The 24703-nt window shown below is 37.4% G+C and overlaps 1 long non-coding RNA gene across 20 annotated transcripts in view; it reads left to right on the top strand.

Moving 5' to 3' along the window:
• The window catches only part of LOC122162355, a 310769-nt gene that overhangs the window by 188617 nt on the left and 97449 nt on the right, over nt 1–24703 (top strand). For all 20 annotated transcript variants that reach the window (XR_006169512.1, XR_006169508.1, XR_006169506.1 and 17 more), the window contains one exon: nt 3843–3911. This is a non-coding gene — a long non-coding RNA (uncharacterized LOC122162355). The remainder of the gene's footprint in view (nt 1–3842; nt 3912–24703) is intronic.

Genomic DNA, 24703 nt, shown 5'->3' with positions numbered 1-24703 from the left:
TCTGGCACTGACTGAGCTTGCAGCATGCTGATGGAAAGAGTGCCTTGTATCATAGCCTGGTGTTATTCCTCCTCATACAGAAATGCTCATGGAGGAGGTTCTGTGTATTATAGCCTCTTAGAGGTCCAATATGAGCATGTTTATCTCTAAAATGATAGTAGTTAAGCTCTTATTCCCATTTACTGATGCTCACAGAATTTTTCCTAGCCAAAGAACTATCTCTTAGCTTTTTGTGCCTACAGACAAAATTAGGAGGGTTGACTCCCAGCACAGAGTTTGCAGCTGAATGTCTGGGCTGGGTGAAAGTGTATTCTGCTTCAATGCCTGTTATTATGGGATGGCTGCAGCACCAACAGCTTTGGCAAAACAGACCAGTACATAATAATGTAAAAATAATTGCCCTAACTTTGTTTTCCCCGCTGGCAAATCCTTTCTGAAAATCCTTTTCTCTTGCTGATTTTTCAGAAATGAACCTAAAATGGAAATATGTATATTTATTACAAAATGTACATGTATTTTTTTAATTTTTAATCTTATTTTTGTCATCCTCCTCTGTGGATCCTCCACTGATGTTTGGATGTGGCTCAGCTCTGTTTCCAAGGAATCTGAACTGTGTGAGAGCCAAAGCCACAGAGGTGCCTGTGCAGCAGAGGATTCAAAGTTTTGATGGAAAGGTTCTTCACATTTCTCAGATCAGCTATTTCCAAACAGTGTCGTTCAAATCTAGGTCACATGGAGGGAGTTTGTCCTTCTCGCCTGTTAAAATTTGTATCAGAAATTGTAGTAAAAATCCATACAGTTTGTGTAATGCGTTTCTTTTGCTTTGAGTTGCTATACTGACAAACAGATGTAAATAATAAGAAAAATAGTTTACAGATGATTTCTTCATTTGTGCTTGGCCAGCATTATGGAGGTTTGGGGTACCCCGTGTCACTGACAGGCAGCATAACCTCTTTAGTGCAGGTTGCATGCCTGGACGTCAGTGTGCTGCTGGGCTGTGTGTTCTCCAGTGATCACACAATTAAGTAGCAATGACTGGCAACACTATTGCTCAATTAGTCTATATAAGATGACAAGCTAGAAGATATTTTGCAAATAGCTCTTCCAGAGTCACTTGCCTCAGTGAATTCGCTTTAGAATGAGGCAGCAGATAGACTTATTTTAACTGAAACACATTTTCCCACATCATCAGTATTTCTTATGGCTGAAAGCAACTGGTCAAATTCTGAGAGTTAGACCAATAAAGACCAGTGAAGTCAGTATATTTGGATGGATAAGACTGAGAGAACCATTGAGCCTTGTCTCACAGTCAGTGTTTATAATAATCTGCAGACGTGGACCATGCAAGGAGGACTATCACCGTACTAGCAGCTTGTCATGAATTGTCATTTGAAATGATAACATAACTGTGCTCATGTACCGTCATGAGGTGGCCTGAAGCCAGAGCCTGAAGCAGCCAGATGAGCTGCTAAAGAGAGGTGATGTCTTTCAAGTCTGAGCAGGTGGAAACAAGATATACATCTCATTCTAGCTGATAAACATGCTACTGCTTTTCTTTGTGCCCTTTATGGGTCAACATTTGGGATGAAAAAGTCTTGGCTGCTCTGTCCTGGGTTTTAGACCGCTAGGATATTACAGAGTGGCACAGTTTGGGCGTCCACAAGACAAACGAATAAGCAGAAAGCACTCATGTAGTTCTACTGTTATTCCAAAGATGTCCTGTGGCAGCGAAGGAGCTCAGTTGGTGCAGTGACCCTGCACTGGGTGTAAGCTCCTCTGTTGCAGTCCATGGGCATACAGGACATTGTTGCCAAGTGAAAGATGGACTTGTAGGTTCTAGTCATAGCTTTCTTCATGTATTTGCTCTGATACTTGTTTGGTATCTTTTCATACATTCTAAATTTGGAGAGGTGGTAGTAGCAGATCAGGAAACCAGCACAACTTTTCATCAAGAAACGATGTGAGAGCCAAACCTCCCTATTTTCTGAGGAGGTATGGGATGTGCTTCGAGGATATTTTTCTAGGAACCAATTCTCAGCCCTTTTACATTCTTGCCAGGGAGTTACAACTTTGCTGTTATCATTACTGTGAGAGTGGCAGAGCACTGGAACAAGCTGCCCATAAAGGTTGTGGAGTCTATTCATATAGAATATGGAGATATTCAAGATCCACCTTAATGCCTACCTGTGTGACCTGTTGTAGGGAACCTGATTTAGCAGGGGCTTGGACTAGATGATCTCTAGAGGTCCCTTCCAACCCCTACAATTCTGTGAGTTTGTGAGGTACTGCTCCTGGCACAGTCTGCAGTGGTAGGCTCAAAGATGTGCCCTCCTGCCTACTGCATGCTGCCTATTGCCTTTCTGCTCCTCTGTCCTTGCACCCATACCAACTGCATTTGCCTCATTTGCTGGGGCTGAAAGATGATTCTTCTCTGTGAATGTCTCCTCCTATCCCTGTGAATGTGGGGAAAATCTGTGCCATGTGCCATGATCTGTGGCCTGAAGTCTAGCTGGGCAGGTTTTGTTCCAAGCCCGCCTGTGGCTGTGTGCTTGGCTGTGTCAGTGTGCATGCAGCTGTTTGCTGGATTTGGGATTTCTCAGTTCAAGTAAAGGGCTGGTCAGGACTGGTTGATCCTTCTTGAGAAAAAATGGGACTTTATCAAGTCATGATGAGCACAAAGAGATGATTGGTGGTAAGGTTGTAGGGAAGAAAATGCCAGAATATCTTGAAGTAAAGAGAGAGAAGATTTATCATAGAATTAAAGATGAAAATAGAGTAGAAATTAGCAGTTGAGAAGATACAGCCTAGAAGAAAGAATACAGTGTTTATTAATGACAGACAGTGAAAGAGTAAATTTAATCAGGATGGAGTACTTGATAACTGAACTTCAGACAAATATGGCATTTGGGAAAACTGATAAGATATTAAAATTAGAGATTGTGAAACAGCGAACGGGACAAAATTTCCTATTGCCAGGGTTTCTGTTGGGTATTTTCTTAAGAGAAATTTTAAATCCTCCCTGAGCTTGCATCTTCTAACTTGTCGTTTCTACAGTATACAGACAAATGGCATCTATTTCTGTAACCTCTGTAAATTATGCCTTCATACATTTGAAGAACCTTCTGTAATGTAACCAAACTGAGTTTATTTCCAATAGGAGTCTGAAGTCCAATTTGCTAACTTTGATGAGAATCGGCATTTCAGCTGTAATATGTCATTAACTTGCTTACATGCATATAATGTAAAAAGCTCAAACATTTTATATTCAGGAAAAGAGAGACAGTATAACTTGTTCACTGAACCCAGCTAAAATTGTCTTCATTCCTCACCCATTTTGCATGATTTATGCTCTATATAGTAATGGGACAAACATAAAATCTGTACATATGAGAAAGAGAAGAATGTCTAAATAGAACCATTCAAAGTCAGGAGTCAGTTTAAGTAGGGAGTCTGTTCTTTTAAAATGCATTAACATTGATCTTGAGTGTTCACCAAATGATAACAAAGTATGGTCCAGAGTGCCTCATTTACCCATTTTCCTACTTTTACCACTATGGCCTATTTCTGTTTTTTGAAACAAAGCCCCTGAATTTGGTCCCTGCAAATAAAACCTCCTGCACTCATGGAATAGTTGTTCATTAACTGTTCGCCCACTTGCTTCATACTCTTTAACAATGTTTTCTCACGCTTTTGGGTAGGAGCGAAAAGAGAAATACTTCACATCCTAAAATTATGCTTCAGATCCACAGTAAATTAAATACATACCGGGGCCAGTGAAGCAATGGAAATGTGCCATGACACTGGAAAACAAAAATGTTCACTTGTGTTTTTGTCCTGATCAGGGTTTTCATCAGCCAAAAGGAGACAGTCTGACTGAGTCAAGCAGAGGAATACAAGCCAAACAGAGGATGGTGAGTTTGTGTCACATGTGTTTTTACACAATCAATTAACCTCTGAGGTCTTGATTTATCACTTTGACTTACAAAGCGGACCCAAGAGAAAGCCATGAGTTGGAGATAAATGTCACTTCTCTCCAAAGATAGTGTGCAGTAGCCGTGTCTACAAGAGAAACTGTCCCAAAGGAGATCCTAAAAGATACCTTTTAGGAATATCTAAAAATACAATGCCTAAGAATTCTCTTTTTTGCACACAAAAGAATGACTTCTAGGTACAAACACTCTACTAGAAACTTGCAACCCCACTGCTGTGATAGATAAGTTTCCTTGATTATGGCCAGGAGGAAATACCACTGCTCATGGTAGAATTAGTTTATATTTTATCTGTCTAAGGCTATTTTCCACATTCAGCTTTGCTCTCCAGCTTTCCTGATTACAGTGTTTGATCAAAGATTTATGGATAAATTAATATTGGTGACAGCCATTCCACTGCCAACCCTTCTGTCATTAAGTGTTGTTTACTTAGCAAGAGTTCAGGAGCAGGGACAACAGTATAGTGGAACAGAGGGAAAATAAAGCCAATTCAATGTTACAACACTAAAATTCATCATCTGAGGTTCTAGTGTGAATAGCGGTAAGATATGGGGAGTGTAAAGAATTGCGTGGCTTAGGTCTTTGTTAGAGAGATTTTTACACAAAACATTTGAAGGATTTGCCCAAAGAGGTTCATAAAATTTGTGTGAGTGAGCTTCCTTTTTGCCTTGCCTGTCCTTGGTGGTGGGAATATTCCCAAGTGGAAGGTAGAGGTGGAACAGATCCATGCAAGACAGCACAAGCCGAATCCTACTGCAGTATGCATGTTCCTTAAAATGTCTTCTCAACACTGTATTCTGATTTAGCAATGAATTATCTCAAAATTATCCACACAAGTCACCTGTCTTTTGGTGTTTACTTGATCTGTCTGATGGCAGTTTATTACCCTAACCAGGCAGCCGGCATTAACCAGCCTGCTTTGCAAGCACCAAATATGCCCTTTAGCCCTTTCTAGGGTCAAATGGGAAGACCTAAGATGTTTTTAACTTCAGTTAATTCAGAAAAATTCTTGAGCACAGTGTCTGACATCTCCTCATTTTACCACACCAGAACAATGCCTGAAAAGTTTGAGTTATTTCATGTAACTTAGAAATGTGAATGTGTTACGAGTCAGCTTTGAATATGGCCTCGATTCCAAAAGGTGTTATCATCAAATCAAAATTATTCACACATGTCAAGTTAACATTTTATTTTTATTCCTTACTCAATTTTTGGCAAGCTTACAGGAGCTGTCAGTGTTTCAGTATTTTGAGAAGAATATTTTAATAAAACAGTGATGTGCTGAAAGGGGTTCACAAGAACTCACTAGAGGCCCTTGTTAAAATTCTGCCACCCTTCAAAAAATTATTCTCTTGCCTCTCAAGGAGTTCACCCCCTCTCTGGATACTGCTAAATCATTTCTGCCAGGGATGAGTTTCATCCCTTGGGGCTCATAAAGATACTTCTGAAGAGCAAATTGTTTGCCTTTGAAATAGACCAGATTGCATGAAATAGCAGACACTTTAAAAATAAATTCCTGGGGTAGCAACACTTCCCCGCTCCCCCCGTGCCAGCATCCCATCCGAGCTCTGCCATCCATACCTCTCGTTGTGTTATACTATCAAGTATTCAATTTATTTCTCGGGAACAGAGTATAAACAGTTCCAGCAAGTGCACTTAATGTAACTTTATTTTTGCCAAGTGGCATTGCCTCCCTGCTAAGCTGTGGTAATGGGAAACCTTTCATATATAAAGGTAAAAGAACAATGGAGCCAGGTTCTCCCTGCTAGCACACAGGGCTTGAGTTTAATTCAGTTTAAAGGAGGAAATTTTTGTAGGACTCTCGTGTTAAAGTATTGTAACATATGACTGTAATAAAATAAAAAACATATTAGGTGCAATGAAAAAATGCAGTACTTGAAATAAAAATTGGAATTCTGGTAACATAGCCCAAAGTGGTTAATTCTTTATTACTTATTTTGATGTGATTGAAGTTCTAACTTAAGGCTGTGTGGACTTATATGTGGTTTGTCTCAGTTCCTGCATATGCCAGACCTTCTTTTTAAATGCTTGTTCAAAAGAAAATATCTGAGTTGAAATCCCTTGTCTCCTAAATGTGATCTTCCCAGTCACTCAAAAGTGGGATCTAATCTGTTCCTTTGTGCTTGTAGGATATCCATGGACCATATTCTGTAATCACTAAATTTGTTCTACGATATTCTTTTTAGTTTAAAAACAGAAGTAAATCCTTATACATCTGATCCAAGTGTAAATGAATAAATATCGTTGCTTTTCATTGGCCAAAAGAAAACATGAATGGTCCTTTTTCTTCATTGGTTTGTTAATCTCAGAACACGAAGAGGACTGCTTAAATGGGAATACAATTAACTCCTTTCACAACAAAATTCGAATGGCCCATCTGATACGTTGTATAGCTTTACTCTAATTGCTTCTGCCAATTCAAAGTCTGTGGAAACTGAAAGGAAAATATAAAACATCATTTAAAATAAATAGATCTTAATGTAAAAGCTAACAAGTATAGCAACTGTCCTACTGTTGCATTGTGTGATTTCAAACACTTTTTAAAAGTGCTGTGAACTCTGTGGTCCTGCTGTTGTGACCTAGAGAGCTAAAATCCTCTTTAATGGTATCTTGCTTCTAGGCAGGATTTAGGTTCGCTACTTGTGTTCACTTGTTCACTGACATTAGTTCTAATTCTGAGGCCAGTGCTGGAAAATAGCACTGATGTGCACTGATGTGCCTTGTGTGATCTGTTTGGTGGTCATCTTAATAAGAATTAGAATTAGCACACCAAGCAGCACTTTAATAAAAACTGTCTCTTAAAACTTACTCCAAGAATGTGTTGTTGATTCTGAAATTACAATATCATTATATTGTTAGTGATTTCTTTGCAGGAAGTAAGACATAACTATGAACAGGTAGCACTATTTGGAAAGAGCATCAAGAAACTGAGGCTGTAATCCCACTAATGACCCATTGAAAAAATCTGGGGAAGCCACTCAGCCTCCCTGTGTTTTGACTTCTCTCTCTTACATGGTGTAAGATATTTACCTCCTCTGTGAAGAGTTCTCAAGTGAATTTTGATGAAATGTGTTATAGAAAATACAGATACTGATAATATTTTGATAGACTCACAGGATCAAAAGTGGCTGAATATCCAGGAGAATTATCATTCTCCCTAATAGTTCACAGCCGCAGTAACTTTTGCTGACTGGCAAATGGCTAAAGCCTGGAATTTCTGCTTTATTTAAAAGACATGAAATGTATAATTACTAACTCAGAAGCATTAGAGTTGAAGGGGAATGTATAATGTATAAGCACATATCAGAAGATACTGCTTCATATGCAATTCAGAGTTAAGGGAAACAAACTTTTCTAAGAAAAGAAACTGTACTGATACCCATAAATACTTAGGTTATGTAAAGCTATGGACCAAAAAATTAGAAGATAATCTTTCCTGTTTTTTTTCTTTTCTTTTCTTTGTTGTTATTGTTTAAGGATATTTTCATTGTCAATATTATCTGCAGTTATAGCAGAAAGCTTTTATCTGACATTTCTTGTATGTCCGAGTCCATAGTTGTAGCCAATGAGGGATTCAGAGGGATGTTCACTGATATACCGTTAAATAATATCTATGTATGCATTTATTTATCTATCTATTTATTTATTTATTTCCTTAATCACATTAGAAAAAACATTATTGGGCAAGAATACTCACAAACTTGCTTTTCAGTTTAACATTTGCTTTTTTAATGTTAACCCCATGATGGCTTATTCAGTGTGTGATTTTTGCAAACAATTTTTTCAAGTACTACCTTGAGTCTTATTACTTAATCAAGAGTTGCACTGAATTTTGCCATGATAGCTGGAGAAGTGTGAAGTGTGAGAATTCTTAATTCAACACTTAAGCAGAAAACAAAAGTCTTAGAGAACCCCTGAAGTGATATGTTTTTTGAATTGAAACGGAAATGTTTGCAATGGTGTATTAGCCTGACACCACATATCACTGAAAATTAGTGTGGCGTGTCATCCTGGTGAGCAAACCATTTTTTCTGGGAGAAGAAGTAGGAGTTGGTAAGGTGAGAATGTTCAGATATTGACAACAGTCCCTAGTAGGAGAATCAACACAAGCCTTGACAGAGTGTCTAAACAGCAATTCAAAGAGAATGCTTGATTATTCAAGCTAGAAGAAACTGCTGAGGAAAAGAATTGTCTGCACTGAGGATCTCTATGGACCATTCAGCTTGGTGGCAGCTACAGATAAAGAGATCCTTTTTTTTTTGCTTTGCTTTGACATTACTTCTATTGAATTAGCTTTATCCTGACTTTGTATGCTTTCTGTGACATATTAAACAGAACCAGTAACAGTTAGATCTGTCCTGAGTCAGCAGAATTTTTAAGGAAAACTGAAAGGTATCATTAGTTTAGATTGCTTTGGAATCTGTTGTGCAAAATCCTTAAAGCACAAAAGAGGATATAAGAAATGTCAACATAAAAATCCATCATTAGACTTTTCCAGTGAGAATTTCATGGACTGACTGTTCAGGGCACAACATCTATTTTGAAAGGACAGTTCATTGTCAATCCTACCTCATTCAAAATGTGTATTTCTTCACAATATAGTCATGTGCACATTGAATTCTGCATATATATTATCCTTATTTATTTAGTCTTTTTTGTTTGTGGTCTGCCTTTACAATATTTTACAGAAATGTTGGGACGGGCTACAGTTGTTAAAAATTACGTATGCTGTTTAGTGCAGTGGCAATGATTTATGTTGTTATGTAGTATAAGTGCTATGGAGATATGCATTACAAGGTTGGATGGAGATTGTTACAATGATAGTGCAGAGCATATATTTGCCAACTTTTCAGGTGATGGAAAGGGAGAACATGTTACCGGGACTCTAATGATGAATTTAGAAACAGTTTTATTTCTTTGATATTGCATAACATACAGCAGCCTATGCACAGTTCCAGTCTGAAGACAGACATGAGAATTGTTACATATATTTCATTTCGGTTTAGATGATGAGTTGATGCAATATCATTTTACAGTAGCAAATTGAAGGAATACATTCTATCTAAAAACATAGGCATACTAGAATAGATTTCTCTTGCTATTTTAATTGTTGCAGTCCCACATAGTGTTCTGATCTTAGGGTCAATTAGCACAGTGCTGTTACACATCTACAAGGTGTTTATTGACTTGCTGGACTCTGTAGTAACAGCGGTTTAGGCCTGAATTCAGATTGCAATACAATTTAAATCATCAAAAAAATAAAAGTGACTCCAGTAGTCTTCAGCAGAGGCTGGTGAAATGGTTCCTTCTCTAAGGAAATTATCAAATCATAATTAGATGAGTCACTCTGAAAGTAATGCCTCCTATTTATTTCCATGGAAATGACAACAGATACAAAGAGCACAATAACAATATTTGAAAGAGCAAATTCTCAAAAACAAACTACTATTTTTTTCAGCAGAGACACCACTATTGGCATAAGGAATCACCACTATTAGCAGTTTTGCCAGCAATGAAAGGGGTCTGAATGGCACGTTGATAAAAATCTGCACCAGCAGAGGTGTTTCACTGTTGCCACTGCTGAAATGCACCACCCACCACCTCACTATCCTCACACCACTGTTGGGTCTCCACAGATGTTCAGCAAGCATTGATGAATGTCAATGGGTACCATTTTTTCCACATGGAAGGATTCGATGACACACCTTTGTTTCATCCACACTTCTTAACATAGGTGCCATTTTGTCAGACTGCCTTTCTGCTGCTATCTATCACACGGCAACAAAATGTAATGGAATATTGGTAGGAAGGTTCAGTTTCTACTGCCATTGGATGAACACCTGTCTCTGATGTCGTGGGCCAACATAATAAAACAGGAGGCATCAGTTTTAGTGCACCCTTCATAGTTACTATTTGCACAGTATGGCTATGAAAAATTTCACAGTGGAGAAATTTAAACATAAGCAGTGGCTTTATAATTAGAAGAGGACATAGGAATTTCTAACTAAAAAGTCTTTAACAATAGAGTACAGTACTTCTCACAGTGCATAGATTGTGATGCCTTGCTATACTGAACCACGTCTATAATACTTGACTTACTCTGCTGCATGGGGAAGGTCCTTAGGCAAAGATCATGTTTTCTTATCTGAGCCGTGTGATGCTTTACTCTCTTCTGCTTTCTTTTTATGCCTTGAAACGCTTTCCTTTACAGGTTTAAAGTAATTGATTTCTTGTAACTCCACACTTTCTTCTAAAACCACAGCTTTTGTGAAACAGGCTGTTAATTCTTTAAAGAAAAAAAAAAAAAAAAAAAGATTCTCACACTGCTGTGGATTATGTTACTAACTGTAGCCCATTATGTTACTATCTTGCTATCTGTGGCCCAGAATTTTCAGTCATGTGCTATTGTGTTTGTCCAAGCAGAAATAAGGAAGTTCGCATTTCTGTCTGCCTGCTTTTTCTATGCTAACTGAAATGCGACTAGGCAATGGCTCAAGTGTGGGACTGCAGGTTGAATGGTCAGAAATAATTCCCAGAGTTTGATATGGGTTCAGCATCAGATCTGACTCCCTGCACTAGAAATGGTCCTCCCTCTGGCTCTGCTCTGGAAAGAAAAAAAAAAAAGAAAAAAAAAAATCAACAATCCATAACTGAGAGACATGTGGCATCACATGGGCACCAGGCACCTTGCTGAGCAGACAGCCCATTTTGTTTAGAAGCTGAGCTAAAGCCCATGCTTGCCACGTGAAGCCAGACATTCCAGAGAAAGAGAAAAGGAGGTCTCCAGCCATGAAGTTACCCTTTCTTTGCAGAAGCTTGGTCAAGGGTAGTTCTTTTAAACTCTGATGATACATACCCCTGTATGACCATAATTAGACATGATTAATAGGCAGCAGATGAACAGACATTGCAAATGTGGCTGCAGCTGACTGAGAGGCTATGTCGATGGGAGCACTTAGGAGCCAGCATCTAGAATCAGCATTATTCAATATATTCATTGGTGACCTTGAGAATAAAATTATTTCCATACTGATTAAAATTTTTAGACAACAGACCTGAGAAGTAGAGTAAATAGAGAAGACGGTAAATTAAAAATCCAAAGAGGTCTGAATATTTTGAGGAATTGGGTGGATCAAAAAGAGATTAAGTTTCTGTAAAGAAAAGCAATGTGATGCATCAGAAAATTTGAAGATATTGGCAAACATCTGTGAGTTTGGATAGACTTTTTGCACCATCAGTTCTGTCATTTATTTCTGTCACTTTTGTCCTTGTGTTCTCTCTAATCACACATATGGGCCAACAGCACAGTACAATAAAATTGCTTCATGTAAAGGTCTGAATACTCCAGACACCTTCATTACATATGGACTTTTAGTCCCAAATCCATCTCACCTAAGTGCAAGCACTAGATTGGATGCTCAATTATGAAAGTTATGTAGGATGAGTCCAAATCTCACAGATGATAATTAGAACACTGGACCAGTTGAGTGAGTCCATCCTCATCTGCTCTCTGAGCAGCATCCTTGCCTCACCATTTGTCTTTGCTACTAATAAAACATGTTCTGCAAAAAAGGTAAAGGAAAAAGTCATGAGTCCACAAACGAAACCTCAGAGATGGAGCACTATTCCAATTTCACAGTAAGGAAAGGAGGTGATAGTACCAATTTCTCTTGTGATCCAAGTGTCCAAATGAGTTGAATCATCAAAGGTTATATTGAATAACTGTTAAGCAGAGTATGGTTTGAAAGAAATTAGTGTCTTGGAATAACTGTAAGGATGAAAGAGTCTAAAATATCCAACTATATATAGTACCTCTGAAATTAAGTTGCGTAATGTAATGACATGTTATGCTACCATTAACACGTTATAACTATGTAATTTGGAAGGCTAATTTTTTTTTGTAAAACCACTTAGCTACATAAAATTGAAAATAATGATTATTGCAACTACTTCCATTTTTTGTCTTTAGAAGTTCAAAATTAAATATGTCATATGCAGTTATTTTATGGTGATGTGTAATTTTATGAAATGGTCGTATAACATGTACAGTAATTATTGACAGAAAAATTCTAAATACATAAATCATAGTGTATAAAATCTGTTATAACACATTAACTTTACCAGCAGCCAAGGTAAGTCACTCAGCATCTCATTGACATAACACCCAGAGCTGACCAAGGAATCCAGATAAGATGACAGGAAATTGCAAATCTCAGCAAAGGTATAAAAATAATCATATAAAATCATTTTGGACCTGAAAGTTCTCCTTTATAATTATGTTTGACTTTCTAGTACCTATTTATTTCAAATCTTTGAAGAGCAACATGGAAAACTGTAAAATCTGACAGGTCATCCAGATGGCCTTCTTAGTCTGGTTGCAAATGCTTCTTGCAGTTGAGTTCCCATCAGTCCCTTGGAGACTATTCAACTGCCTAATTCAGCTCATTTTCAGGATTTTTTTTTTTTTTTTTTTTTTTTTTGATATTCAGTCTAATTTTTTCACTATCGCTCTTGCTAATATGCTTTAAAAATTTAGACTGTTATCATTCTCCCCATATGTCTTACTTATGACTGTGTGAAATTATATGTATACATGTCTTCCAGCCTCATAACCATTTCTATTAGTCTTCTCGGAACTCTGTGTAAATTGTTGCTATCAATTTGAGAGGTCTTCTGCACTGAGTCATAAATTGATATATATTTCGTCTACTTTGGGGAAACCAACCTATCCTGCTAATGAATCAAAGTTATTAAAAGGAATATTTATTTCATGTCAGTATTACTGGAGAGGGAAAACTCAGCTGTCAAATCAACATCAAAAATGTAAGCTCACAATGAATTAGAGCTGATCAAAAAATGTTAATTCTCACATTTTAAAATTAGCCTTCACTCCAATGAAGTAAGATTTTTTTTGAAATCTTTCATGAAGTTTAAAAAAAGAAAGAGACAAGAAACACGTTTTGAAGTATAATCTGCATTAATAATAATAAATCAGATACACAAATCACTTCACTCTCTATACATTCAGTTAATTAACACTATTGGCTACCTGCAGGTGGCCAAAAATCATTTTATCACCTTCTACTCAACCATGGAGTAGGTCTATTCTGACTTTGTAATTTTACTGTTTGGTTTTGTTTTTGAATATATATTTAGATAAATCTAAGCATTAAAAATAGTAGCAATGATATTGTAATGAATGTTTTACCTTCTCAACAGACTTTGAAGTCTTCCATTTGAAATTTCAACAAGTGTACATTCACAGAGAAAAATGTTTCATGGACATTTTTCTATCAACTTCTGTCAAGGAGAGAGACTTAGAAAAGCTATGTTCCCTAGCATATCTTCTTGATTTCACAGACTAAAAGAGATGACTGACAGTTTCAAAGCACTTCTAATTCTATTATACTCTATCCTTAGAGAATAAGGCTGATGTACTAATGGGCACAGAAGGTTTTATAGAAAAATACAGAAAGTGTTTATGTGAGTTATCTCATGTGCAAGACAGGCTTTGCAATCTCGCAAGAGAGAGAGATTTTATATGTTCTTTGTAATGTAACAGTCCTGGGAAATTTAATGAGCTATCATATATGTGGGCAACTTTGGTCATCCTGGGCATTTGGAAGAACATAGTAGGACAGAAGAATAATAGTGTGAATCTCCCTCCCTTCTCTAGAGTTTCTCCATAATCTGTCTTCTGCTGCTGCCTTACAATGCCAGACATCTTCCAGAATAGATATCTCACAGAGCAGGAAGGAGATAAACAGATTAGCCTATGTTCTAAGGTTGAGTAGGAAATGATAAAACGATTATAGGCCTCTCGCAGATATCCTATGGCAATAATTGACTGAGAGGATGGAGAGTTAAAGGATTTGTATACCTGCTTTCCTTTGTGCACCTGATGTATTTCTACTAACCTTTATTCTTGTCTGTAAGCTGTATCCATCTGGAAAACAAATCTGTCTCAGCCTTATGATACTGTACAATACTAAAATGTTAGAGTTTCCAAATAAGCATGAGTGATGTGCAAAGCAAACATAACCAGCTCAACATAATGATGTCTCCACTTCCCACTAATACTGAGGAATCTGTGGTATGATGGAAGCATGAAGTGCAAAATCCAGAGAATGTTTGCAGCAGCACTGGATGAGCCCAGCATTTCCTCTGAGCAGCCAACTATTCGCTTCTCAGAAGCCTCCTTTGGCATACTTTCATAAATCTGTTTGCTGTCTCCAACACATTGTAGAGCATACTTAGATTGCTTTACCAGGTACTGTTTAGGTATTTACAGAGGCCAAGTATCCAGAGAGCAGCGAAGTACTCATACGAGGTCTTTCATAAAACTCGGTGTAGGTATTCAGACAGATCTAGCTGAAGCAGCTTTACTAGCATTCCCAAACTTTTATACGCTTGAATAATTTATTTCATCATGCATGAACTTTGCTCCCAAAATTTATTTTCTCAAGATTGTATATCCAACATGCCTCTGTAAATTCAGCTGAAAAGCTGGAAATCAGGGTATTTTTAAAAAAGTTAAGTACTCTTTTCAACAAACAAGAAAAAGTTATCAAGTACTTAAAAGCCTTCTAAGAAATGGAAAGCCACGGTGTTAACTAAAAAAGAATAAATATTGTTAAAAATGTTGATAGAAATGGAAGCTATTGAATTTAAAATTTATGCTGTGTGAGGAGGTGACAATGTGCTAATAATATTCAATGTTATTTTAATGCTAGATTTTGTATTAATCCCAGATATCACAGGTTTGTTTTCTTTTGCCTATGCAGTATATAAGCACAAGAGCTATTAATGTCAGTGAAAATTAGTATCAAGAGGAGGCTATAGATCCCCAAGATATTTTTTCATAATGCTGAAGACCAAACTATGGAAGATCAATAATGCACTGAGGACACGTCTTCTTCCTAGCTGTGACATACAACATGTTTTTTAATGTCAAACCTCAGGTAGAAAACAGGCAACATGAATGGAAAAATAGCAAATCATTTGGCTGGCTCATTTGAACTGAATAGCATTTTCCAATGAGAATGTGAAGGAAAATACAAGTAATTATTACTGATTCCTGTTATGCATTTTTATGGATTTTTTTCAGAGTAAACGTGATATCCTACTGCTAACTGGCAACGTTCTATAATGTCTGTTCTGCAAACCTGTCACTTTGGCGAACAAAATATTAACTGGCAGGGTAACCTCAAGAAAAGCCCAAAGGGAGCTAGATATCGTCATGGTGCGTTATGTGAACAGCTTGGAGTTGAAAGGTATCCTGCAGTAACTATTCCATTAATACAGAATTTCTGCAAACAGAGTTAAGAAAATGTTTTATACCAGTATCCTGCTGGCTTTTGACTGTGGATAAAGATGTTGAGTGTGGCGCCTTTGAAATGTGGGCTCTAATTTATGCAATTTGCACTATTTTTAGTGTCAGACAGATGTTATAGCTGATTTTTTTTTCCATTCAAATAAAGGGGATTTTTTTTCTTCATAAGTTATTAGTATTAGTTGATAATTTTTGTGTAATATCAAGCTCAGGAAGCATGATTATATTTAATGAGGAAAAAATTCAAAATTCAAAAGACATTTTGTGCTATAATGGCATTATTTCCCTTAAATCATATTACATTATAATTATGAGGGAAAACCTGTTTTAAGACTTCCTACACTCTTCCAAAGACAGTGATAGTTGCTATTGAGAGTAAGGTCAATGAAAAAATAAACAAAAACAAAAACACTAAAAATATGAAGAAAATCAATAAATACCTAAATTATTTAAGGACAAAATACAACGGGGTGTCTTACTGTCATGCACCATATCCTGCATCAGAGAGCAGACAGGTGGATTGTCTATAGCCAGCGCTGGTTTGGACACTCTCTCCAGCATGCTCATTAGTAGCTCTGCGCCTGGGCTCCCTGTTAGTAGAAAGGCAGGGATCACAGCAGGGAAGTTAGATCTCAGGCTTCTCACATTCCTGCTCTATCTTAGCAAAGCTTTGCAAAGCCTTTTCTGGCAGCTCATTAGTAGGTGCACTGATGCATAAGAGAAAGTCATTAGAAGTGTTTTTCAACATTGGCTTTTGATCAGGTGACTAGTAGTTTCGTAGAGACATTTGCTTACATTGTTTTCTATAAGAGATTTTGTTGCTATATTGAGAATGACATACATATAAAATGTGGAAAACTAGCTTGACCTTTCTATGACAAAAGAAAAAAAAAGCTCCGCTAGTTCCCCAGATCTTGTCTTTATATTGTCAACTATGACGTAATAGAAGCACAACATACTCACTCTTTTAACTTTAATAATCTATGCCAAGTTCAACTATATCATTTCATATGAGGTTATGACAAGAAGGACACCAGTGCAGAGGAATACAGTTGGCGTGCCTTAAGCTTTATGAGTTACCTTTAACAATAAGTATTAGCTACTTTCTTTCTCCATACAGACATTTTTAGCATTTTAAGACTAAGTCTTTCTATAGGGCTAAGTGAAACACACAGTAAAATTTCAGTGGATCAGATAGGGCAGAATGCTTAAGTGCCCTAAGTAGTATCTTCACTGGGAGGACTTCTTATATCATGGGAATATTTTTCTAAATGGTAAGAAAACTGTGGAAGTTTGAATGAAATGGCTTTAACACAAATTGTACCTAATATCTGATTTTTCAAAATCAGTAGAAAGTGATTCTATGCACATAAACTAAACAAGTAGAAGTAAGGTGTAGAAGTAAGACTTCAATAATGGATGTGTTTCTTTCGTTATTAGCTTTTTCCAGATACTTGATTTTTACATAAGGTTTCCCCTGCCAATGTGGCGATACTCATCCAACCCCAGATAGTTCTGCAATAGTTCTCTAATGCCTTTGCTCCCCAGAAAAATGTCATGTTAAGTACATGCGATGACATGCCACCAAAACAAGAGGAGGTAAACCTGCTTTTGTAAAAGTTTACTGAAACAAAATACATCAGCTTAATCAGGCCTGCTTCTGGCTATGTACGAACATGACATGCCAATTACATAAAGTTCCAGCTCAGCTAAGACTCCTGCTGACTAATTCAGTGTTGATTGTTTTCCGCTACATGGCTTTCAGTGCTTGTTAAGATAAAAAAAAAAAAAAAAAAAAAAAGAAAAGAAAGAAAGAAAGAAAGAAGGAAAAGGGAGAAGGAGAGGGGCCACAATTGTAGGAATTCTTTGCTTCCATCAAACTGTCTTATGATTGCCAGCAATTAGTTAAGCTCCTTGGCAGTAAAATGACAAGATGGGACTTGACCAAATACAATGTGTGGAGCACATAGGCATCTGCCCCAGCTGAAAGACATTACAATGTTTGTTAACCTTAAGGGTCATTCCTGATTCACTTCTGCAGACAGAAAACAAGATTTATATAACACAGATCAATACAGCCCTAAGACTTTCGCCATTGAGGATGCTAGATTGAGGCACTTCTCTTTATCAGTTTACCATGACACTAATGTATTTTGCCTGTTTTGCCTGGGCAGTGATGAATCTGTTGGCAAGAGAAAACAAATAAGTTCTGTTGTTGAGAGACATGTTGTCTATGATTTGTCTCAGCAGACATGCCAACTTGCTGGCCAATTCATTTCCTATTTAATTTAAGTGGCATATCTGTCTTCCCCTTTCTGGTACGTCTTTTGTCTGCTGCACACCCATACTGGCATAGCAAGAACAGCCTGCAGTAGATCTTTACAGGTAAGATTGGTACAACCAGGACTAAAGCAAAGTATAGAATCAGAAACCCTAATTTTTAATAAGGAATTATTATTACTATTTTGTGAATAGTTCTTTTCTCTTTATTTGCAGTCTGAGGAAATCAGTCTAATCATCTGTTTCAGACAGAATGTAGTGATTTGCTTTACATACTTATAACCCAATGCCCTTTGAAAAGATGTTCTGTAATGTGCTGTACTGATGTGTTCTTTGAGATACAGCAGAAGTTATTCTTTTTCTACTAGTGAGAACAAATTTTAAAAAAATCAAATTGCTTGGAAAATAAAATGTATATTAGGGGGTTATCCAGCCTTTGCTGGGCAGGGGTAAACTGGGTGCTTAAGCAGATTGCAAAATGAGTGTGTTAGTAGTTAGAACAAATTTTATTTGCACCGCATCTTTTCTCTCACTTCAGAATGAAAAGCACAATTCTGATGCTGTTATTTTCTACCTGTCCCAGGTTTGTCATTCTTTCATTAAAGATTAAAGCAAGTAGTTATAGTGGTTGCTCATATTTTCTGAAAGTCAGATAGTAAATGAACTGTATATAAAAAAGAATGTGTCCTATAAAACCTACTAAAGAGAATGCTCATTTGATGTGCATTTTCCTAAAGAGAACCTATATCTGGAGGGGTGGAAGCCTGTATCGGAGTCTTCTCAGCTGAATCCCCTCTAGCCCTGGAATTTTCTTACCCAGTTTGTTAACCTCTAGGGCAGGGTGCAGAGCCCATGTGCTCATTCAGGGCCAGATCCTGCCACTCTTATTTATTTTGAGTGTTAGCATGCTCAAAAAACAGTTAGATCAACTCCAATGGGGCCATATGGTTCTACTCAATGCAAGAAATGGTGGCAGAATCAGGGCCTTGGGCTTTTTCCAGAAATGCATTAGATGTAACAGATAGGAGTTTTGTTTTGAGAACAATAATCTTCTTATAACTGTCCTTCTTATTGCTGTGATAATAGATTTTAGAATTCTGCATTACACTGGCAACATGACCTTTTTTTTGATTCAGGAGACTATGCTGTGGGCACAAGTTGTCATAAATTGAATTATAAAATAATTAGAATATTTGAAGCGCTAAAAAAGTGAGGGGGAAAGAAAAGGTAGCATTCAAATGGCTCAATCCTGAAAACAGTTACTGTCATGTTTAATGCTCACTACCAAGTACAGCCCAGTCACCATCAGTTTGTCCTTTGCTACTACTGCAAGTTCCTAATTTCAACAGGACCATATCCTAAGTTAGGAATAAGCTTACTGAAGGCTGGAGAGCCATGTAGGTTAAAGCCATCAAACAGCACTACTGTTCAGCGAGGACAGAATTCAAGCAGTGGAATAGTTAAAATAAACCACACTACTCAAATATGCCAGCTAAATCTCTGTGGCAGAACACATTAATTATAGCAATCAGTTTACCTTTATCCTTCACAACATTTCTGATTAAAATTTCACACATTACAATGATATGTGTCTTTTCTACAAGCTATGAAATTTACTCAACGTCAATAAGTTCTTATTTTGTTATTGAAAGAGCTGATGCATGTATAAAAAAAAATCAACTTTTGATCTCTGACAGTAAAATCAAAAACTTAACTTCTGTTTTGGGTACAGTTATGCTACCTGCGTGCATCATGTGTCTGAGCAAGCAGTCATTAGAAGTGCTGGATAAAAAGGAATAAAAAAATCCCTAACTTTGCTGCCAATAGAGTGTATGTGGTTTCAAATTTTATATTTGCTAAGCTTAATTAAGCCATAGATTATGTTTTGAAAGGTATGTTCAATTAACTGAATCCCTCATGAGGAATTATGTACAGGAAGAGATAATCACAACATTTATCTGGTTTACAAATGTATATAGTTAGGTTAAAAATGTTTTAGATTTTTATTCCATAGAGATATAAGATTGATAGAAAAATAATGTAAACCAATAATTGCAAATACTTGCAACATTAATGTGTATAAAGTTTCCAGTTATTTTCATTATTAAGAATATAAAACTATCTTTATTGGTAGATAATTACTGATGAATGTCTCTTATATAAAATTTTATTTGCATCTTATTCAGGAATTCATATTTTAAATAAAGTTGCACACTTACAACCAGGAGATCCAGTAGGGCATGTTAAGTACCTAAATCACTGTGCAGAAATTCACCTTTGTGGAAAGGGAATGCGCAGAGAGAACGCCCAGTATAAGCCCTTATAATTAAAGCATAAGTAGAGCTTGAATTCTGTCCATATTTATTCTCCAAGCCAGCTGGATAAGCCTGAAAATACATTAAGCCAATCTAACAGCAAGTGTGTGTTCTGTATTTTAGAAATTACCTGCATTGTCATGTACAAGGTAAAAATGAGTGTGTAATTCCATGTACAATAATGGAAGCAAAAATAGAATTTGACAAGGGAGGAAAGTTGTGTACTGTCTGGACTTTGCCTACACATATTTTTTGCTAAGATCTTTCCTTCCGAAGTGACATTTATTCGGTGGGGCAGCACTTTTCCCAGACAATGCACTGACTATTCTGATTTCACCAAAAATAGTTTGGACTGTGAACATTTTGCTTTGCTTAGAATGCTTCTGGTTGATTTAAACGGGAGCTGATAGCCGAGGCAGACTTTTGGCTTGGCAGGAGGCAATTGGTTTGATTGCTGGGAGGATGCAGCAAAATGTTACAAAAGTAGTCTAGTGGAGAAATGCTCCTGCTTTGCAAATGACAGCCTTGGGGAAACAAACTGGAGGCACGTCCTTCCCTGTCTGTGGGATAAAACGCAGCTCAGGTTAACCACCTGCTTGGAGGACACATCTGCAGAAGTGATAGCTCTGCTAACAGTACTCAGGGCATGGGCAGTGCTGAAGGGAAGGGTGGTTCCTCTAGGCTGATGTTTGTCTGAAAAGTGATTGAAGAACCCGCCCAGTACATAGACGTTTTCGGGTTTAGATCTTCAGTAGGGTGAGTGTCTAAGACTGCATATCAATATATTTCAGTAAGAATGCCCAAATAACTGTATTACAGACAAAGCTGAAACTGGACAACTGCCTAGACTAGTGCTGAAACTGTGCCACTGTATAATACAAAATTTAAGAACATAGAATGAGCTTGAGTTCATAAAATTATGTAAAGGCAGTTTGAGGATAGGAAGGGATCATGCTATGCTCCGGAACTGATTATTACGTTTTCCATTGAGTTTCATGGTCTGCAAAATGAGGAAATAAAGGCTGAACCTTTGCCAGAACAGCTGGAAGATGTTCTGATCTAGTAATTACCAATATAGAAACTCCATTTTAGTCTCATAGGCAGCCAGAGTTTTATTCCAGCTGATAAATAAGCAAGATAACTCTTATTGTGGCTGATAGGTAAATGTTATTGTTCTCTGTTCTACAATTGTTTGAACTCACTGATTTCTTCCAAGCAAAATGCAGTTTTTTGAGAGCACTTCAAGACTTTTTCATTTATAATGAGCTAAAGAAGGCCAATGAGATGAACTTTTTTGTTCAGAATACTTGCATAAAAGAAATCTTGCATGAAAATAGTTTAGATAGAATTCTTCATTCAGATCTTCTGGGAATAATGTCTCCAAAGTAAATACCCAAAAGGCCTCTCTTCTACTAAATTAGCAATCCGTATTATCCTGTCTCCATTTTATAAATGCTTATGAGTTTAAGATTAGAAATCTAATACTGAAAATTAATAAAGTGTTTAATTATAGGGCAATCTCTGTCTCCTTATCTAATCAAACTCAACCAGCTGAATGAGTTGCTTTTAGATCTATCAGATTAACCAATACATTTTAGCATTTCTCCTTATGTGAATTTATAAATAGTAATATAGATAGACTTAATGCCACTTGGCCATATCAGCCCACAAAAACAAGTTGAACACGGCTTTTTTATCTTTTCAAAATGATGAATGATTTTCTGACAGGAAAATTATGTGATGGCATCACAGTTCAGCCCAGTGAATATTGTCATACTATGTAAGAATGTACTCCAAGACGACAACCAAATTTCCTACAAAACTTTTTATTTTCCTAAAATCTACCCTTTGAGTCTACAAAAGTATGCAGAAGTATTCATTTTCTAACAAGTGTTCTCCTGCTAAAACTACTCAAGTGCACTATGTAACCCAGTGCAAGAATATTAAGTGCTATTCTACACAGCAGGACATCATTTAAAATTTCATAACCTTTTTATACTCAACATACAAAACAGATTGTTTGGGTTTTGCTTTTTTTTTTTCCTTTTTTTAGTAAAGCATTCTTAGCTTATGTTATCTTAGAAAGTTCTGAGGGAACATTTGTCCCTGGAGATGTCTGAGAAATGTGTAGATGTGGTACTTAGGGGCATGGTTTAGTGGGCAGTATTGACAGAAGATGAATGATTGGAGTAGATGATCTTAGAGACTTTTTCCAACCTTAATGATTCTATGATTCTATGTAGAGCTCCACAAAAGGGACTGTTTGGGGCAGCCTCATCTTGCCTCTTTCCTGTGAAGATTCCCCTCCTGAGACCCTGTAGTGGATATGCCAAGTCATGGCTTGAAACAGTGACTGAGCACCTGGTGGGAAGGCAGAACCAATCCAGGGGAGCTCAGGTGCGTACAATGCCCCTAAGTGACCAGATCGTGGCTCCACCCCTTCCCAGACCTCATCTAAAGGTTGGCAGCAGAGGCAAGGTTATCTTGCTTAAAATCCCTGCCTACCTAAAGTCTTCCAAAGGTAAGCAGCTCTTTTGCTTTATCTCTGAGTCTGTGTTTGCTGTAGCCAAAGGCTTTGCTACCTTGCTGTTATTGCTGTACTCTCCATCACGTCATGGCGTTACAGCCCCTGACGTCACCATGATGGTACTTCTGCAATGTGCCAGGGAGCTAGAGCAGAGCACAGAAGTGGATCCAGCATGCTCAAGTTTATGCTTACCTCATTTCAGACTGAATGTATTTGTTTTTGCATGAAGAAAAGATGATCATGAAATAGAGGTGTGAAAATTTAGATAGCAGCTAATTAGTTTTAGTAAGACTGTAACAGCATATAATGGATTTTCAGCTTTCTCTATTCTTTATCCTCTGACTTAAGGCAATTATTTGACAGTGCTGATAGAGTAAGTTATTGTTTATAATTTCACAACATAGACTGCATACTTAAGCCCATATCAATTAATTGAATTTATATGAAAATGTTTATTCAATTTCAATTGGGTTGAGCTATATTATAGCTGGTATTGAATTAACTTAAGTAGTGGCTTTTCAGTTTTATTGCTTTATTAGAAACAAGGTATATGTTACTGAGTATTTCTTCCAATCCCTATGAAAAAGAGGAAATGGTGCCACATGCTCCAGCTGGTAAACAACCTGTAAGTTCAGATTGATTTGGTTGAATGCATATGATGTCAGAGGGGGATGTGGAAGTAATAGTCACTATGTTCCCCATCATCTGAGGCTAGAGAGTGGAGGAGAAGCAGCCCCTGAAATCTCCATCCTTCTGCAAGATAGCTCCAGCTCGGTGGCTGCAGCTGTAGCAGCGCCCTTTTCTCACGCATGCTGACTGGTGGGCATGTACAAAGCTTCTTTCCTATGTAAAAGCCTCTTACTTATCTTCCATCTTCTGTCTTCTGGAACATGGTTGCTCCTGAGAGTGCTACCAAAAGCATACTTACAGCTACTTCCTAACTGCTAGAAGGAGAGTTGTGTTCTAATCTGGGAAAGCCTTGTGTGGGAAACGTGGATATTAGGAAGAATTTTGTCTCAGAAAGAATGGTAAGACACTGGAACAGACTGCGCAGGGAAGTGGTGGAGTGACTGACCCTAGAGGAGTGTAAGGAGAGGGTGCATGTGATACTTAGGGACGTGATTTAGTGGGCAATATTTGTGGTAGGTGCACGGTTGGGCTTAAATGATCTTAGAGGTCTTTTCCAACCTTAATGATTCTATGATGCTTCAGGTATGATATGCGGCACTTCTGGCATGAGGCTTCAGGGTGGACCACGGCACAAAGAAAAACAGGGGACTGCTTTGAAAGTGATTTTTTTTTTTTTTTTTTTTTTTTTCTTCCAAAGCATAAAAAATTCCTTAGTACACTTGTGTTTTATTCTCTGATTGAACTTGGAGTGTTTCAGTATGCATCGTAGTTGTTCTTCAGCTAGTTAAAAAAAAAAAAAAAAATACCAAGATCTACCTTTCCTAATTCTTACTTGAAGCTCTCACTTCTGTGGGAAAGAGATCTATTGCAATCTGTTATGCTGATTAGACCTACTGTCAAGGCTACTAAAAGGCACAATTGTTTATTTGTTTGTTCACTTAGTGTAAACATTGACTGGGTTGTTAGCTCTGTTTCTTATTAAGTTTTCCCAGCAAGTCCCTTTCTAAGACTCTGTTTCCCAAGTGTCTGCCAAATTTGAACCATCTGAGGTGAATTTTGCTATGACAACATCTCATAAGATTCAGATGTTCCAAGAATATGGCTAATTTAAAATTAAAAAAAAAAAAGAAAATTAAAAAAAAAAAGAATCAGTGGTGAGATTTGGCAATTACCTTTCCTAGCAGATCCAGTATCCTTGGATTTTAAAGAAGCAACTTTGTAGAGTCACAGTTGTATGTGATAAGATACTTCTTTCAGTTGAGCAGCTAACAGTCCCAGAGATGGACGTGCAGAAAGTGTGTGCTCAGGTCCCATGTGCACTGTCCTGGGGTGAGAGGAGAGGCACTGAGTCCTGCCCAGGCAGGGGGAGCAGGGCTGGGGGTGTGGGAGCTGGCAGCACTGTGGCTGTCAATGCTGTGTTCGCACGTGGTGACGTGCAGCACTGGGCGGTGTGGAGGAGGAAGCAGGCTCATTAACATTCAGTGATGGCAAAGCCCAACCGGAGGGGGGTTAAAGCACAAGACTGGGATGAGGGAGCTGGTGAAACTGGAAGTGACTGGGCAAGGAAATTATGTTCACTGTTGGTGATTTAGATTTAATTAGCTGATTT

Source organism: Centrocercus urophasianus, unplaced genomic scaffold (genome assembly GCF_019232065.1).
Source record: "Centrocercus urophasianus isolate 14NV4802_14NV808 unplaced genomic scaffold, USGS_Curo_1.0 seq_20, whole genome shotgun sequence".
Classification (NCBI taxonomy): Eukaryota; Metazoa; Chordata; class Aves; order Galliformes; family Phasianidae; genus Centrocercus; species Centrocercus urophasianus.
The sequence above is the reverse complement of the archived record's forward strand: the minus strand, read 5'-3'. Positions and strand labels throughout refer to the sequence as shown.